The sequence below is a fragment of the Bubalus bubalis genome, chromosome 11, assembly GCF_019923935.1.
Source record: "Bubalus bubalis isolate 160015118507 breed Murrah chromosome 11, NDDB_SH_1, whole genome shotgun sequence".
NCBI lineage: Eukaryota > Metazoa > Chordata > Mammalia > Artiodactyla > Bovidae > Bubalus > Bubalus bubalis.
This window is the reverse complement of record NC_059167.1, coordinates 25910578-25928501: the sequence shown is the minus strand read 5'-3', so window position 1 is coordinate 25928501 and position 17924 is coordinate 25910578. Positions and strand designations below refer to the sequence as shown.

The 17924-nt window shown below is 42.2% G+C and overlaps 1 long non-coding RNA gene across 1 annotated transcript in view; it reads left to right on the top strand.

Moving 5' to 3' along the window:
* The window catches only part of LOC112587805, a 52811-nt gene that overhangs the window by 14466 nt on the left and 20421 nt on the right, over window positions 1-17924 (top strand). The gene's annotated exons all lie outside the window — the stretch shown is intronic.

Genomic DNA, 17924 nt, shown 5'->3' with positions numbered 1-17924 from the left:
TACCTTTCTTTTCCACCTGCCTTGTTTAATAATTAGGCTATTTAATAAAAGCTTTTGATGAGGAGTGGGGGAGGAAGACGGTGATTGTTCAGGCTTACAAGTGCCTGAGGAATAGAGCAGCTACCTCTGCCAGAGTCGTCATGTTCTGGGTTGTTCCCTGGGCATCAAGTTGAGGGAAAAGGTCAGAGGCCTTCCCACTTCAGGCCAAGGTGTGGCTGACCTCAGGTCATACTGTCTCCAAGGGCCCTGCCAAGGATTCAAGTTTGGCTTCTGTCTGTAGCCGCCTTGTTCCTGCTCCTCACTTACTTCTCATTGCACACACTTGCTTGGAGCTTCTACTAACAGCAGACAAGTTCAAGTACACACTGGGTTTGGAGATTAGAGGGCAGATTAGACTGGGTGAAGGTAAGGAAAAAATTTCAGGTCAGCGTGTGATGATGCAAAGGAGTCCAGAGGCCTCCCTGGAGGAGAATATTTCAGGAGAAGGGCACTCAAGGCATGGACCTGAGCAAAAGAGAAGGGGAGAGAGAATGTCTTACTAAGAGGCTACATAGCTTGGGGGAAAAAGCATTGGTTTTGGAGAGATTGAGATGTCAGTTCAGATTCCAGCTCACCATCTACTAGCCATACGGTCTTATACAAGTTGCTTGGGCTTCTCAAGCTTCAGTTTCCTCATCTCTAAAATGGAGCTAAGAATATCTATTTGTATGCTGGGAGGGATTGGGGGCAGGAGGAGAAGGGGATGACAGAGGATGAGATGGCTGGATGGCATCACTGACTCGATGGACGTGAGTCTGAGTGAACTCCGGGAGCTGGTGATAGACAGGGAGGCCTGGAGTGCTGCGATTCATGGGGTCGCAAAGAGTCCGACACGACTGAGCAACTGAACTGAAGTGAACTGTGAGAACTAATAATAAAATATGTCAAGTTATTGGCATGCAATAAACTCTCGATAAGGGTACATGTAATTATTTTTTGAGTACTTTTTAAATACTAGGTACCTTATATAGTAGTTTAGAGGGATATGGTTAGTGGTAAAGAATCTGCCTGCCAATTAAAGAGATGTAAGAGACATGTTCAATCCTTGCATCAGGAAGATCCCTTGGAGAAGGGAAAGGCAACCCTCTCCAGTATTCTTGGCTGTAAAATCCCATGGACAGAGGAGCCTGGCGGGCTACAGCCTATGGGGTCATAGAGAGTCAGACACGACTGAGCAACAGCACATATCAGGGGGATATGTGTAGAAAGTGTGGTATGACCAGTAGGATTGACCAGTGAATTATCGGAGGATCTTTTCCTTGGGTTGTCTGGCAATGGGCTACCTCCTTCTCCAGAAGGAGTACTGGCTATACCAACCTCAACTTCCTGTGGGACCAGGAGACCTCAAGCTGGACATTTCAAGCACTTCCATAAGCAGTGGGCCCCTAAATTCATACTGCTTAGTATCTGAACCCCCAAATATTTACACCCCTAACACAACCCCTCTCAAGCTGACCTATAAAAAGGAAAAGTAATAAAGGCATTCCTCCTTAAGGGAGTAGCTCTACGGCACATCCAATCTCACCCCGCCTGACCTTGCCTCCCTGCAGGATCCAGGGAGAGCAGAGGACCTGCATACCTGCCCCCTTTATGAGTATCACCTGCACCAGTGATGCTCCTAGTACTGAGTTCTTTGCCAGAGCAGAAAGGCAGTCTCTATTAGGAAACAACAACTCTAAATGCTATATGAAAACTACTGTGAGAGAATTACTTCACACAGCCCTAATGGGGTGCAGAGAAGAGGCATCTAATTGCCTTTTGCAGAATGTCCTACTTGAAAGAGGAGTTGGCTGGGCAGATGTACAGAGAGACATTCCCATTCAAAGGGAATAGCAAGGCGTGGAGGCGAGAGAGGAACTCAGGAGTTCTGTTTGCTCAGTTACATCTGTAGTGATGTGACAGATGATGCTGGAGAGGTAGACGTGTCTTTGAGGGTTGTGCTGAGAAACTGGAATTACTGGAGGTGATGAAGAGTCACCAGAGAACGTGAGGCAGATGTGCATTTTAGAAAGATCATCCTGCAAGCTCTGTGAAGCAGGAGTTTGGAGGAGCAAGACTGGAGGCAACAACCCAGGGAACAACTGATGATTGCACCAAGCAGGATGGAACAGTGGGACTAGAGCAGAGAAGACTTGAGAGAGAGACATAACAAATTAGGACTAAAAGAGGATTTAGGAATAGTTAGTTCTTTCTTTCATGCTGAGGAAATTGAGGAATAAAGAGATTATATCACTTCTTGGAAATTGAATCTTATTGTGCCCTGAATCTCCTTTTTCTAAGGAATATCTTAGGGTCCACTTCTCTACATAAGGCGTTCTTGATCTTTGGAAGTGTAAGGGTAGGACAGGAGGGGGACTGCTAAGGAAGATTACATTAGACATGAGAAGGGAGTGGCTGTGTGAGTCTTTTTCATTTCTTTCCCCTGATGGTTGCTCAAAGCTTCCTTCATTTTAGAGAAATGTAGTTCCGTGAATACATAGTTCTGTGAATAAGCATTCACAGAAATGCAACCTCTAGTGTGTTGATTTGTTTGTAGAAGGATTGATGGTGTTATTTCCTGGCAAATAAAACACACCCAATTTACGCATACTTGGGAATGCATGGGAGTAATCCTGCAGTGTGCACAGAGAGGCAGAAATTCTACCGGATGCAGCAAATGTGGGCAATGAAATCTGATTGGTCGCCTGATGTGCTCTGACAACCAAGCTTTCAGCATCCTTTCTAGAGAGTGTCACTCAAGATGTGGACAATGAAATCATCTTTATTTGGCAAATCTAATACAGTTATGTAAAGTTTAAAATAAAATAAAATTAAAAAAAAAAAAAAAAAGAAATCATCTTGTCACATAGATATTATTGGGCACATTTAACAGAGAGGGAAACTAAAGCCCAGAGGGCCTGAGATCATGCCTGTGGACACAAGTAAGTAAATAGGAGAGTTGGAAATTCCCTGTTCTTCCCACTACACCTGTTTACCTTCCTGGAAGTTGGTGCAGGATTTGCCATCATTTTCTCTTTTAACCCTAACACTTGCACACCTATGGCTGTATGATTAGTTGGTCAGAGAAAGGGTATGTACAGTCGGTCTTACACTTTTGATCCTCTGACTCAAGCACAGACTGGACCACCCATGGATGGGTTTGAGTTGTTCTCAGGACCGGAAGATGTCCTTCAATAGCATAGCTGTCGGGTGAGCCTTCTGCAGCATGTGGTTCCTATAGGACCAAGCGGACAAAACTCCTGGAGTGGGGTCCTTGCTTTCCTATCAGAGACTTCTCTTTTAAGGTCTGTTTTCCCAAATACAGCACAATCTACACTTTTCACAACACCACCTCTCTTCCCTTAAGTGAGAGTAAGAAAAAGAAATGCTAACACCAATTAGCTCTCTTCTTTATACAGTCCATGGAATTCTCCAGGCCAGAATACTGGACTAGGTAGCCTTTCCCTTCTCCAGGGGATATTCCCAACCCAGGGATTGAACCAGGGTCTCCTGCATTGCAGGCAGATTCTTTATCAACTGAGCTATCAGGGAAGCCACAGCTTTTTTCTTAAACATATTAATGCTTCATTGTAATGTTTATAAAATATTATATAATATAAATATTATACATAAAATAAATAACAAAAATAATAGTCGTTATAAAATTGTTGAAAGTATATATAAACATATGAGTATACACACATATACATATGTCTGTATATTTGTGTATGTGAGTTTAGATATAAAAGATAAAGCTATCTGTGTATAAAGCCATAACCATATTTCTCTTGCACAAATGGGCTCACAGTGTACAAGCTATCCTGCAATTTGCTTTTTTCCAGTTATCAAATAAATTGTTTTCCTTTTTAAGATCATAATGATGGGTTTCTCTGACCCAGCAGTTCTAGAGCACGTCCGTACCTCCACTGTTTCCTGATGACTCATGATAGTTGCACTTCTTGATAAAGCCTGTGTATAACCAGATCAAACAATATCATGTATCCGAGACACTTTACAAACATAGGGTGCTGTACTCATGTTGGTTATCAAAATACTGGGTGCAGTGTGAAGATACATTTATGCATGGGTGGGTTAGATGCTTCCCATAGAGTTCTGTGCCATGGCTACTGGAGAATGTTTGCACTTTGGACAGGGGGAGGAGCAGACCACTGAGGTTAATATAGCTGGTCCTACCTGCTGGCAAGTGCTCACCATGGAAGCCTTTCAAGGTCCCCCTGTGCCTTGCTTCTGGCCACCTCTGTCTCCCATAGCACCCAGGTGACTGATCGGAGGAGGTTTCCTTATCACATCAATTTCACCAAACAAGACTACAGCCACCATGGGAGCAGGGATTCACCCCAACCTTCCTGGGAGCCCAGAATCTGACAAGGTTTGACTTGGTGGAGAACAAGGGGTGGGGACAAATGCAGCATCATTTTAATTCTTTAAAACACCTCTAAATCCTTCAAAGACACTCCAAATCCCTTTCTGGTTCGGTTTAACATTTCACTTCTCCCTGCTTCCAGCTGACAGTTTGAGAAAAACCAAATTGGTGGTTGACTGGTTGGGTTTTTTTTTAACCTATTGACAAGGCTGGTTTAAAACTGCTCAACCATTTTTCAGCTCCCAATACTGTGTGTCTATAGATAAACAGGCATATACATTATCTACTTTTGTTTACTTTTCCCCAAATGGAAGTCCATTAATTCCCCAATATATTTTACAGAATGACTTGCCTGTTTCTAGCATGGGGAAGATATATTAATCCTTAGTCCTGAAATGTTTAAGTTAGAAAATAATGGGAAATAGAAGAAAAAGAAGGACCAAGATGACTCATTTATCTCAGATGTTAACTACTTCAGAAGTGCCAGCAATGAATTAAAACCAGAATTACAGAAGAATGACCCAACTCACACTTTACCAGCGACACTCTTTAGTTCTTTAGCAAAACTTGCACTGTATGTCTAGAAGAGAGAAGCTTGATGATGACTTGAGTCAAGTAGCATGAACTTAGCTCCAACTGGTCTGGGAATAATGAATCAATATTTTCTCTCTATGGACAGAAACCTCTTTAGAAGATGACAAAGCGAAGCCATAGTCAAGTACAAGATCGTGACATCCTGTGATATGTTAGTGCTGAGAAAGAGAGCTGGCTTGGAAAAAGAGCAAGATCTTTTCTTGCTCACTGAATTGTAAACCAAATCTGCTCCTCTGCTTGTTCTGTGGTGTTCCTCCTGCTTTAATCTTTCCCTAGGCACAAATGCAACGGGCCTACAGGGATCCATCAACCGAGTTTTCTATAAGATGATCTGAAGGCTGACGATGCCAGCATGTGATGAAATAAAGGCTAGGGTTGTGGTTAAGTTAAAAATCAGGGAAAAAATAAGTTGCAGGTCAAGGAACCTTTCACTGAGAGGTTAATAAGACTTCATATATAACTAGTAACTGCAGGAAAGGAACTAATTTTGCAACAGAATAGATATTCTTGACAATGTTAATTGGATGCTACCAATTGGCATTCAATTTTATGTGTTTATTATCCAAGTTGTAAGTTTGATAAGCTTAATAAGTGAGGTTATTTGCTTTGTGTATAAATGAAGACGAGGTTTTGAGTGAATAAAGATGAAGAGAGAGAGAGAGAAACTGACTAACCCTGACCCTGGGCAGGTACCTCAGGTGGGTCCTTCCAGGTAGCATATGTTGATGAAAGTGGTCTCAGAGCCAGCAAGGGCCCTCAGCCCTGGGCATGCTGGACCTCCGAGTCATCAGTCCACTTGGCAGTGGGCAGGCCCTAGTAGGGCCGACAGAAAAAGTACAGGGCACTCAGTTACATTTGAATTCTAAATAACAACAAATATTTTTTTAGTAATAGTGTGTCCCATGCAATATTTGTATATGTATTTGCTGAATCTGGCAACCCAGTCTAGGAGGCTTCCAAATTAGTTAACTCACTAGAGACTTATTTATAAGTCAGAATGCCAAAGTGTGGACTTTTAGGGCAGGGTACACCTTTCCACATATCAGTGCCCTCAACATACTGTCTGTTCCATGCTCCTTTAGGTGCTTGGTTAGTCATGTTGGTTGGTGAATGTCACGTTGTGGTAGAGCAGTTAAGTGGGCTCACAGGCTACACCTCAGGCTGCAGTAGACACCCAGGGGAACTCTGGGTGTTGATGACAGGGACACTACCCAGAACCTGGAATAGCAATCCAGTTAGACACAGTGTGTCTCTCTCGCCCTGACAGGGTTGCAGTAAAATTGGGCTTAAACTCTTCTTTTTCAATATTTATTTTTCTTTTTTTAAAATTAATTAATTTATTTTAATTGGAGGCTAATTACTTTACAATGTTGTAGTGGTTTTTGCCAAACATCGACATGAATCAGCCACGGGCGCACATGTGTTCCCCATCCAGAACCCCCCTCCCACCTCCCTCCCCATCCCAACCCCCAGGGTCATCCCAGTGCACCAGCCCTGAGCACCCTGTCTCATGCATCGAACCTGGACCAGCGATCCACTTCACATATGATGATAAACACGTTTCAACGCTATCCTCTCAAATCATCCCACCCTCGCCTTCTGTTCTTTATATCTGTGTCTCTTTTGTTGTCTCGCATGTAGGGTCATTGTTATCATTCTAAATTCCATATATACACATTAGTATACTGTATCAGGGTTTTTCTTTCTGACTTACTTCACTCTGTATAATAGGCTCCAGTTTCATCCACCTCATTAGAGCTAATTCAAATTCATTCTTTTTAATGGCTGAGTAATATTCCATTGTGTATATGTACCACAGCTTTCCTATCCATTTGTCTGCCGATAGACATCTAGGTTGCTTCCGTGTCCTGGCTATTATAAATAGTGCTGCGATGAACACTGGGGTACATGTGTCTCTTTCAGTTTTGGTTTCCTCAGTGTGTATGCCCAGCAGTGTGATTGCTGGGTTGTATGGCACTTTTATTTCCAGTTTTTTAAGGGATCTCTGCACTGTTCTCCATAGCGGCTGTACTAGTTTGCATTCCCACCAACAGTGTGACAGGGTTCCCTTTGCTCCACACCCTCTCCAGAATTTATTGTTTGTAGACTTTTTGATAGCAGCCATTCTAACTGGTGTGAGATAGTACCTCATTGTGGTTTTGATTTGCATTTCTCTGATAGTGAGTGATGCTAAGCATATTTTCATGTGTTTGTTAGCCATCTATATGTCTTCTTTGGAGAAATGTCTGTTTAGTTCTTTGGCCCATTTTTTGATTGTGTCATTTATTTTTCTGGAATTGAGTTGCAGGAGCTGCTTGTAAATTTTTGAGATTAATTCTTTGTCAGTTGTTTCATTTGCTATTATTTTCTCCCATTCTGAAGGCTGTCTTTTCAATCCCTATCAAGCTACCAATGGTATTTCTCAGAGAACTAGAACAAATAATTTCACAATTTGTATGGAAATACAAAAAACCTCGAATATCCAAAGCAATCTTGAGAAAGAAGAATGGAACTGGAGGAATCAACCTGCCTGACTTCAGACTATACTACAAAGCTACAGTCATCAAGACAGTATGGTACTGGCACAAAGATAGAAATATAGATCAATGGAACAAAATAGAAAGCCCAGAGATAAATCCATGCACCTATGGACACCTTATCTTTGACAAAGGAGGCAAGAATATACAGTGGAGAAAAGACAGTCTCTTTAACAAGTGGTGCTGGGAAAACTGGTCAACCACTTGTAAAAGAATGAAACTAGAACACTTTTCAGGAGAAGGCAATGGCACCCCACTCCAGTACTCTTGCCTGGAAAATCCCATGGACGGAGGAGCCTGGTAGGCTGCAGTCCATGGGGTCGCTAAGAGTTGGACACGACTGAGCGACTTCACTTTCACTTTTCACTTTCATGCATTGGAGGAGGAAATGGCAACCCACTCCAGTGTTCTTGCCTGGAGAATCCTAGGGATGGCAGGGTCTGGTGGGCTGCTGTCTATGGGGTTGCACAGAGTCGGACACGACTGAAGCGACTTAGCAGCAGCAGCAGCAGCAGAACACTTTTCTAATACCATACCGAAAAATAAACTCAAAATGGATCAAAGATCTAAATGTAAGGGCAGAAACTATAAAACTCCTAGAGGAAAACATTCGCAAAACACTCTCTGACATAAATCACAGCATGATCCTCTATGACCCACCTCCCAGAGTAATGGAAATAAAAGCAAAAATAAACCTAATTAAACTTATTTATTTATTTATTTTTTGCTATATATCAACATGCATCCGCCACAGGTATACACGTGTTCCCCATCCTGAACCCTCCTCCCTCCTCCCTCCCCATACCATCCCTCTGGGTCGTCCCAGTGCACCAGCCCCAAGCATCCAGTATCTTGCATCGAACCTGGACTGGCGACTCATTTCATATATGATATTATACATGTTTCAATGCCTTTCTGCCAAATCATCCCAGCCTCGCCCTCTCCCACAGAGTCCAAAAGACTGTTCTATACATCAGTGTCTCTTTTGCTTTCTTGTATACAGGGTTATTGTTACCATCTTTCTAAATTCCATATATATGTGTTAGTATACTGTATTGGTGTTTTTCTTTCTGGCTTCACTCTGTACAGTAGGCTCCAGTTTCATCCACCTCATTAGAGCTAATTCAAATTCATTCTTTTTAATGGCTGAGTAATACTCCATTGTGTATATGTACCACAGCTTTCTTATCCATTCATCTGCTGATAGACATCTAGGTTGCTTCCATGTCCTGGCTATTATAAACAGTGCTGCGATGAACATTAGGGTACACGTGTCTCTTTCCCTGCTGGTTTCCTCAGTGTGTATGCCCAGCAGTGGGATTGCTGGGTCATAAGGCAGTTCTATTTCCAGTTTTTTAAGGAATCTCCACATTGTTCTCCATAGTAGCTGTACTAGTTTGCATTCCCACCAACAGTGTAAGAGGGTTCCCTTTTCTCCACACCCTCTCCAGCATTTATTGCTTGTAGACTTTTGGATCACAGCCATTCTGACTGGTGTGAAATGGTACCTCAGAGTGGTTTTGATTTGCATTTCTCTGATGAGTGGTGTTGAGCATCTTTTCATGTGTTTGTTAGCCATCTGTATGTTTTCTTTTAAACTTAAAAGCTTTTGGACAATGAAGGAAACTATAAGCAAGGTGAAAAGACAGCCTTCAATATTTATTTTTCCAAAAACATTTGCAAGTCACCAAAATCTTACTTTTCATCACAGACATGCTGTCATTTCCAAGATACCTGCTGATTCTGCTGATTAAATCAATTTATACTGATGGAACTGCTTTTGAGGGAGTCCTACTAGATCTCTTGCTGAGGTTTAGGAAACTTGATAGTCTTAAGTAGCAGATAGTAATTTTATAAGATAGTTTCAGATGTGTACATATGTATCATTGATTTTCCAAAACAGAACATAGTTTTCATCTCAGATTCCTTTTCTGTGTGATGCAGAAAAAAAATTAATCTAGTAACTACCAAGGAGATGAATTCACACTTACATTATCTCCCTTGCTTTAGTTTGGATGGGATCTCAGTGGGAGGGGAGTGAGAGAGGGGGAACCCATATAATACCATGCACTCTGTGTGGGTACCTCCCAAGATAAGTAGCTGCCCCATCTTGTCTTTGATCGTGGAATCCTCCCCTCTGGCATCCAGAGTTGTCCTTGAAGGTGGCTACACGCCATCTGGTTTGCTCAGTTCATTCTGCCACACATGGTTGCTCTTCCATGGTATGATTCTCCCAGGCTGTTGACTGTCACTGTTGACTGTCACCCTCAGCTAACTTCTAAGCCATTCTCTAGGTATGAATAGGGTTCAGCTCCTCTCCCACACCTCTTTGGGGCCACAGGAAGCAAGACTGTCACTGAGTTCTCTTCCTCTGTCACCTGTAATACCATGTCTTCTCTGTTGACCCCATATCACTGGGGTATAAGCACATCTGTGGGGTTAGCTGCCCATCCACCATAGGAAGTAGACTCAAGTCTTTTCCATTCTCCGTTTCCTCAAAGATCACCGGGTGTTCCACCTCCAACCACAGGTCTCTCTCTTCTGAGGGGATTCAGCCTGGGAAGATGACAGGGGGCTGGGGCCTCTCTTGGAGACCACACATCCCTACCATCCAGGTAATCCTACTTGAGTGCCTAAGGGCTGGTTATCTTGGATGGTTCTTTTGGATCCATCTTGTTTGTCTTCTGGTTAGGCTCAAATAGTTGTTGAAAGTTCAGAAGGTCTTTTCTCCTAAGTCTAGGTCTTGTGTTCAGTACTCTCATTTGACTCTTGAAAGCTAAGCATTGACTTTCTTTTTCTTGGCATTCTAGCTGTAGCAGCATCACTTTTCCCTAGCATAGGGCATGCCTTGGATGGCACAGAAGGAGAGGACAGTGGAGTGTGCAGAGTTGATGGGCAAAAGGAAGACCTAGTTAATATCTCAAAATATCCTTGGGCTGCACCGACAGTGGACCTGCACCGAGCTCTGTGCCTCAGACCCACGTGATCCTCAGAACAGTCTCCCAAACTGAGTATGGTCATTCTCATTTCCAGAGGAAGAGATAAAGGTCGAAGAGGGGATAGGTAGCTTGTTCAAAGATCCCAGATATAAGCGATGGAGAAAGAATTGAACCTAGGATAATCTAATATCAAAGCCTCTGTTTAAAATCCTAACAGTGGTCTCATTAACTTGGTAAACAACTGACTCTTCAGAAAGTTCATTAAAAACAATTCTGATAAAGACCTGCTGCAGGAGATCCTGATCCAGTTGGTCTGTGATAGGGCCTGGTTGTCTGCATTTTGAACAATAGGTAAATTTTTAGGTAATTCAGACACACACCAAATTTTGAGAGCTGATTCTGTCACTTGTTACCTGTGTGGTTTGGAACAAATTACTTCACCTCCCACTGCCTCAGTTTCCTCATTTGTTAAATGGGGGCAATGATGTCCCTCCCACTTTTGAGTTACTGTAGGAATTAGATAAATTTAAAATAAAAGCACTAGGAAGAGTGTATGGCACATAATAAGTGCCCAATAAGCATTAAAAATGATTACTTTTGCTGTCTCTTAGCAGCAACTTACTTACAAAACGTTTTTTAGAAGCTCTGCTTCCTGGACAGATTACATAAAAGAATAATTGCCTGCATTTACATAGATTTTTAATAGTCTGTGTCTCAGGCAGTGATTTTCTTCTTCTTCTTTTTTTTTTTTTTTAGCCTCTTTTCCAAAATCTTGGCTTATGCCAAATTTGGATCCCATGGTCTCCTGTCATCCCAACCATCTGGAGACCATATTTTGAAGATAAGTTGAAATTAAGCCACAAATGTAATGACAGTGGCAGGTCAAAGAGAACTAGATCTATGATTCTCAACCTTGGTTGTGAGATAGAAATACAGAAAGAGCTTAAAACAATGCCCAAGTCATATCCAAGATCAATTCATACCAGACTCTTTGGGAACAGGGCCCAGCCATCAGCATATTTTTATCTCCAAGTAATCTAATGTGTGGCCATTGTACCCCAACTCTAGCTCTACTAAGTAGAAATTCTAAGGGTGGGACCCAGTAGTCTGTATTCAAACAAGACTTCTATAAACCTCAGGACATTTGATGTGAACTATTTCATTGTTCTCTCCATGTCCAGATCTCTGTTTTTGCTTCTCTTCCCAGTAGGGTGTGATGTAAAAGCAAGACAGAAGGTATATTAACTCAGTTCCCTTAAGAAGGTGTAAGCAGGTCAGCTCTTGTTTAGTCACTAAGTTGTGTCCGACTCTTTGTGACCTGATGAACTGTAACATGCCAGGCTCATCTGTCCATGGGGTCTCCCAGGCAAGACTAAGGGAGTGGGTTGCCATTTCCTTCTCCAGGGGATCTTTCTGACCCAGGGATCGAACCTGGGTCTCCCGCATTGGCAGACAGATTCTTTACCGCTGAGCTACCAGGGAAGCCTAGACAGGTCGGTACTGTTTATCCAATTGATATTTATTCTAGCCAGACCTGCCCTAGTCTAGGGAAATAAGGATCTTGCAGCCTAAATGCCTGCACCCCAAGGGACACATGATCCAATTAAGAGAGGTTGCACTTCCTCAGAATGGAGACCACGTCAATATTTGCCTAAACTCTCCTTTTCTCCAATCCTATCTCTGCCCTGGAAACTTCACAGAGACCAATAACACGTAAACAAGTTCCAAACCAACCCATCTGCTTCACATTTCCTGCAGAATGCTAAAATGAGTCTTTTAGTGTTGCTTAAAATATGTCCCTCTCCTCTTGCCCTGCCCCCCAGGGTGTTCGCTCTGCGTCCTCAGACCACCTCAGCCCCTGCCTCCTCCTCCACCTGGGCCCCTTCTGCACAGACTTGGCTTCACACAATGCTCACAGTTTATTCCTGGCATTAGCTTTTTTGGCTTAGGGCACAGCCAATGATATCTTTTTCTTCTTCTGTTTGAAGCACTGTCTTCGGTCTCCTCATTTGTCCCTTTCTCCTCTGGCAAGTGTAATGCTATGACATTTGAAAGTGGCCTGGTTCCCTGGAGTCTGGTAAATGGCCTGCTGCTAGAATTAGCGTGAGAGAACCGTGTGCAGAAGCGTAGAGCTGAGCTAACAGGACCTGCTCTCCTGGGGCACAGACACTCCTCTTGGGACTTCCACAGCAGACTTGCAAGGTTGGAGTGCCAGGGTGCTGGGAGTGGTACTTGGAGTAAGTCTAAAATTCCTTCCTAAATTTGAGCAGTGGCTCCATGTGACTTCCCTGGTGGCTCAGATGGTAAAGGATCTGCCTGCAATGTAGGAGACCTATGTTCTATCCCTGGGTTGGGAAGATCCCTTGGAGAAGGGAATGACAGCCTACTCCAGGATAATTGCCTGGCGAACTCCATGCGCAGAGGAGCCTGGTGGCTTCAGTCCATTGGATTGCAAAGAGTCAAACACAGCTGAGCAACTAACACTTTCCATGTGACCTTAAACCACTGTGGCTTTGCTCTGCTCTAACTTAAGTAGAGACCTTTGCCATCAATTAATTATAATGAGGCCCTATTAAGTTGCAAGGTACAGGCATACCTCATTTTATTGAACTTTGCTTTATTTCTCTTCCAAGATATTGCCTTTTTTGTTTTTTTAAACAAATCGAAGTTTTGTGGCAACCCTGTGTCCAGCAAGTCTATCAGTGCCATTTTCCCAACAACATTTGCTTACTTCATGTCTATGTTACATTTTGATAATTCTTGTGATATTCCAAATTTTTAATTATTATTATATTGGTCTTGTGGTCTATGGTCTTTGATGTTATTATTGTCATTGTTTTGGGGAGCCATGAACCATGTCCATGTAAGATGGTGAACTTATTTGAAAAATGTTGTGTGTGTTGTGACTACTCTGCTGAGCAGCTGTTCTCATCTTGCTCTTCCTCCTTGGGCTTTCCTATTCCCTGAGACACAACAGTATTGAAATTAGGCCAATCAATAACCCTACAATGACATCCAAGTGTTCAAGTGACAGGGAGAGTCATATGTCTCTCACTTTAAATCAAAGCTGGAATAGATCAAGCTTAGTGAGGACACATGTCAAAAGCTGAGATAGGCCTAAAGCCAGGACTCTTGCATCAGTTAGTCAAGCTGTGAATGGGGAAAAACTTTTCTTGTGGGAAATGAAAAGCACTAGTTCAGTAAACACAAAAGCAAAACAGCCTTATTGCTGATATAGAGAAAGTTCTGGTGATCTGGATAGAAGATAGAACCAGTCACAATATTTCCTTAAGCCAAAACCTAATCCAGAACAAGGCCCTAATGCTCTTCAATTCTAGGAAGGATGAGAGAAGTAAGGAAAATGCAGAAGAAAAGTCTGAAGCTAGCAGAGGTTGATTCATGAAGTTTAAGGAAAGAAGCTGTTACCATAACATAAAAGTGCAAAGTGAAGCAGCAAGTGCTGATGTAGAAGTTGCAGCGAGTTATCCAGGAGATCTAGCTAAGATAATTAATGAGGGTGGCTCTTGAGAAATCTGTATGCAGGTCAGGAAGCAACAGTTAGAACTGGACATGGAACAACAGACTGGTTCCAAATAGGAAAAGGAGTACATCAAGGCTGTATATTGTCACCCTGCTTATTTAACTTATATGCAGAGTACATCATGAAAAACGCTGGACTGGAAGAAACACAAGCTGGAATCAAGATTGCCGGGAGAAATATCAACAACCTGAGATATGCAGATGACACCACCCTTATGGCAGAAAGTGAAGAGGAACTAAAAAGCCTCTTGATGAAAGTGAAAGTGGAAAGTGAAAAAGTTGGCTTAAAGCTCAACATTCAGAAAACTAAGATCATGGCATTTGGTCCCATCACTTCATGGGAAATGGATGGGGAAACAGTGGAAACAGTGTCAGACTTTAATTTTGGGGGCTCCAAAATCACTGCAGATGGTGACTGCAGCCATGAAATTAAAAGATGCTTACTCCTTGGAAGGAAAGTTATGACCAACCTAGATAGCATATTCAAAAGCAGAGACATTACTTTGCCAACAAAGATTCGTCTAGTCAAGGCTATGGTTTTTCCAGTGGTCATATATGGATGTGAGAGTTGGACTGTGAAGAAGGCTGAGTGCTGAAGAATTGATGCTTTTGAACTGTGGTGTTGGAGGAGACTCTTGAGAGTCCCTTGGACTGCAAGGAGATCCAACCAGTCCATTCTGAAGGAGATCAGCCCTGGGATTTCTTTGCAAGGAATGATGCTAAAGCTGAAACTGCAGTACTTTGGCCACCTCATGCGAAGAGTTGACTCATTGGAAAAGACTCTGATGCTGGGAGGGATTAGGGGCAGGAGGAGAAGGGGATGACAGAGGATGAGATGGCTGGATGGCATCACTGACTCGATAGACGTGAATCTGAGTGAACTCTGGGAGTTGGTGATGGACAGGGAGGCTTGGCGTGCTGCGATTCATGGGGTTGCCAAGAGTTGGACACGACTGAGTGACTGATCTGAACTGAACTGAACACTAAACACTAAAGATTTTCCATGTACACAAAACAGCCTTATCTTGGAAGAAGATGCCATTCAGCACTTTTGTATTAATAGCTGGAGAGGAGAAGTCAATATCTGGCTTCAAAGCTTCAAAGGACAGTCTGACTTTTTTTATGAGGGATAATGTAGCTGGTGACTTTGAGTTGAAGCCAATGCTCATTTACCGTTCTGAAAATCTTAGGGCCCTTAAAAAGTATGCTCAATCTACTCTGCCTGTGCTCTACAGATTAAACTTCAAAGCTTGGATGACAGCACATCTGCTTTCCAATGTGGTTTACTAAATATTTAAGCCCATTGTTGAGATCTATTGCTCAGAAAAAAGACCCCTTTTAGAATGTTACTGCTCATGGACAGTGAACCTGATCATCCAAGAGCTCTGATGGAGATGTGCAAGATGAATGTTGTTTTCACACTGTTAACACAACATCCATTCTGTAGTCCGTGGGTTAAGGAGTAATTTTTACTTTCAAGGCTTATTATTTCAGAAATACATTACATAAAGCTATAGTTGACATAGACAGTAATTCCTCTAATGCAGGGGTCCCCAACCTCCTGGCCATGGATCAGTATATCCTGTCAGATCAACAGGAGCATTAGCTTGGAAATAAAATGCACAAAAAATGTAATGCACTCGAATCATTCCCAAACCACCCCCCACCCGCATTCCGTGGAAAAATTGTCTTCCACGAAATTGGTTCTTGATGCCAAAAAGGTTGGGGACTGCTAACTCTAATGGATCTGGGCAAAGTAAATTGAAAACCTTCTATAAAGGATTCACCATTCTAGAGGCCATTAAGAAAATTCATGATTCATGAGAAGAGGTCAAAGTGTCAGTATTAACAAGAGTTTGGAAGAAATTGATTCTAACCCTCAAGGAAGATTTTTGAGGGATTCGGTACTTCAGTAGGGGAAGCTACTGCAAACATGGTGGAAATAGTAAGAGAACTAGAATTAGAAGTGGGGACTGAATATGTGGCTGAATTGCTGCAATTTCATAACAGAACTTGAATGGATGAGGAATTGTTTCTCACAGATGAGCAAAGAAAGTGGTTTCTTGAAATGGAATCTACTCCCGGTGAAGATGCAATGAGGATTGTTGAAATGACAACAATGGATTTATAATATTACCTAAACTTAGTTGATAGAGCAGGGACAGAGTTTGAGAAGACTGACTCTCATTTTTTGAAAGAAGTTCTACTGTGGATAAGATGCTATCAAACAGTGTTGCATGCTACAAAGAAATTATTCATTAAAGAAAGATCCAATCTATTTGGCAAAGTTCACTGTTGCATTAGATTAGGAGATTATCACAGCTACCCTAATCTTCAGTGACCACTACTGTGATCAGTCAACAGCCAGCAACATGGAGATAAGATCCTTCACCAGCAAAATGATTGCAACTCACTAAAGTTTCAGATGATGGTTAGCATTTTTTTGCAATAAAATGTTTTAAAATTAAAGTACAGTACATTGTTTACTTAAGATATAATGCTATTGCACACTTAATAGGCTATGGTATAGTGTAAACATAACTTTTATATGCACTGAAAGTGAAAGAAAGTGAAGTCACTCAGTCGTGTCTGACTCTTTGCAACCCTATGGACTGTAGCCTATCAGGCTCCTCTGTCCATGGGATTTTCCAGGCAATAGTACTGGAGTGGATTGCCATTTCCTTCTCCAGGGGATCTTCCCAACCCAGGGACTGAACCCTGGTCTCCCGCATTGTAGACAGACGCTTTACTGTCTGAGCCACCAGGAAAGTTCTTTATATGCACTGGGGAACCAAAAAAAAAATGTGTATCTTACTTTATTGCAGTGCTCTGGAATCAAACCCACAATATCTCCAAGGTATGCCTGTACTATTAGAATTTGAACAAACTTGGAAAGACCAATTCCAGAGGAAATTGTGGAGTAGGAACAGTGCTCCTGTATTCTCTTTTTAATTTCAGAGAAATGCTGCTTCCCTTCTTTTCCTCAAGGACGTAATTTGAACCCTATTTTAAGGGCAGAATCCAAAGTCCCATACACTCTCCTAAATGTGCTGTCTTGTCCCATACTTCATTTTCTCACCATCCTGCCAAGACCACGTTAGATAAAATGATAACAACTGATAATATCCTCATATATCTTTTCAACAGCATAAACTTTAGAATGCCCTCTTTGTACCAGACATTGTGCTTCAAGAGGCAGCTTGGTCCTTTAAGAAGCTTGAAGAGACAGGATGTGTGCACATGCAAAGAATAGCTTCAGACCATGCCAAGTGAATCTGATAACAAAGGTTAATGGGTGGTGCTATTATTCAATAAATATATACTGAGTGCTTATTACATGCTATGCTACATGTTACCAGTAAGAGGGGGAATAGATAAAATCCCTGGCTTCATGGATCTTAGGTTCTAATAAGACAAGACAGAGTGTTAATAAATAAATATATAATACATCAACTTGCGACAGGTACTTGAAGGAAAATGAAGCAGAGTAAGGTGAATTTTTTAGATAAAATGTCAGGGAACACCTCTCAGATAAGGAGGCATTTGACTCAAAACCTGAAGAAAGAGGGAGAGCAAGTCATCAGAATATCTGGAAGAATTTTCCAAGCAAGCTGAATAGTAAGTGCAAAGGCCCTGAGGCGGGAATGTGCTTGGTGGTTCTGAGAAGGACAAGTAAGCCAGTGTGGTTGAAGGGCTGTAGGCGAGAGGGCAGAATATAAGGGTAGAGAAGTGAAAGGTTAGATCACCAGTGTTCTAGAGGCTGTGGGAGAATTTGGATTTTGTCCTGAAGCTGTTAGAGGGTTTTGAGCAGAGCAGTGATGTGATCTGAGTTATACATTCAAAGGAGCACTCAGTGCGAGGGTAGACGTAGGGGTGCACAAGGAGAAGCAATGATGCGATGCTGGTGGCTTG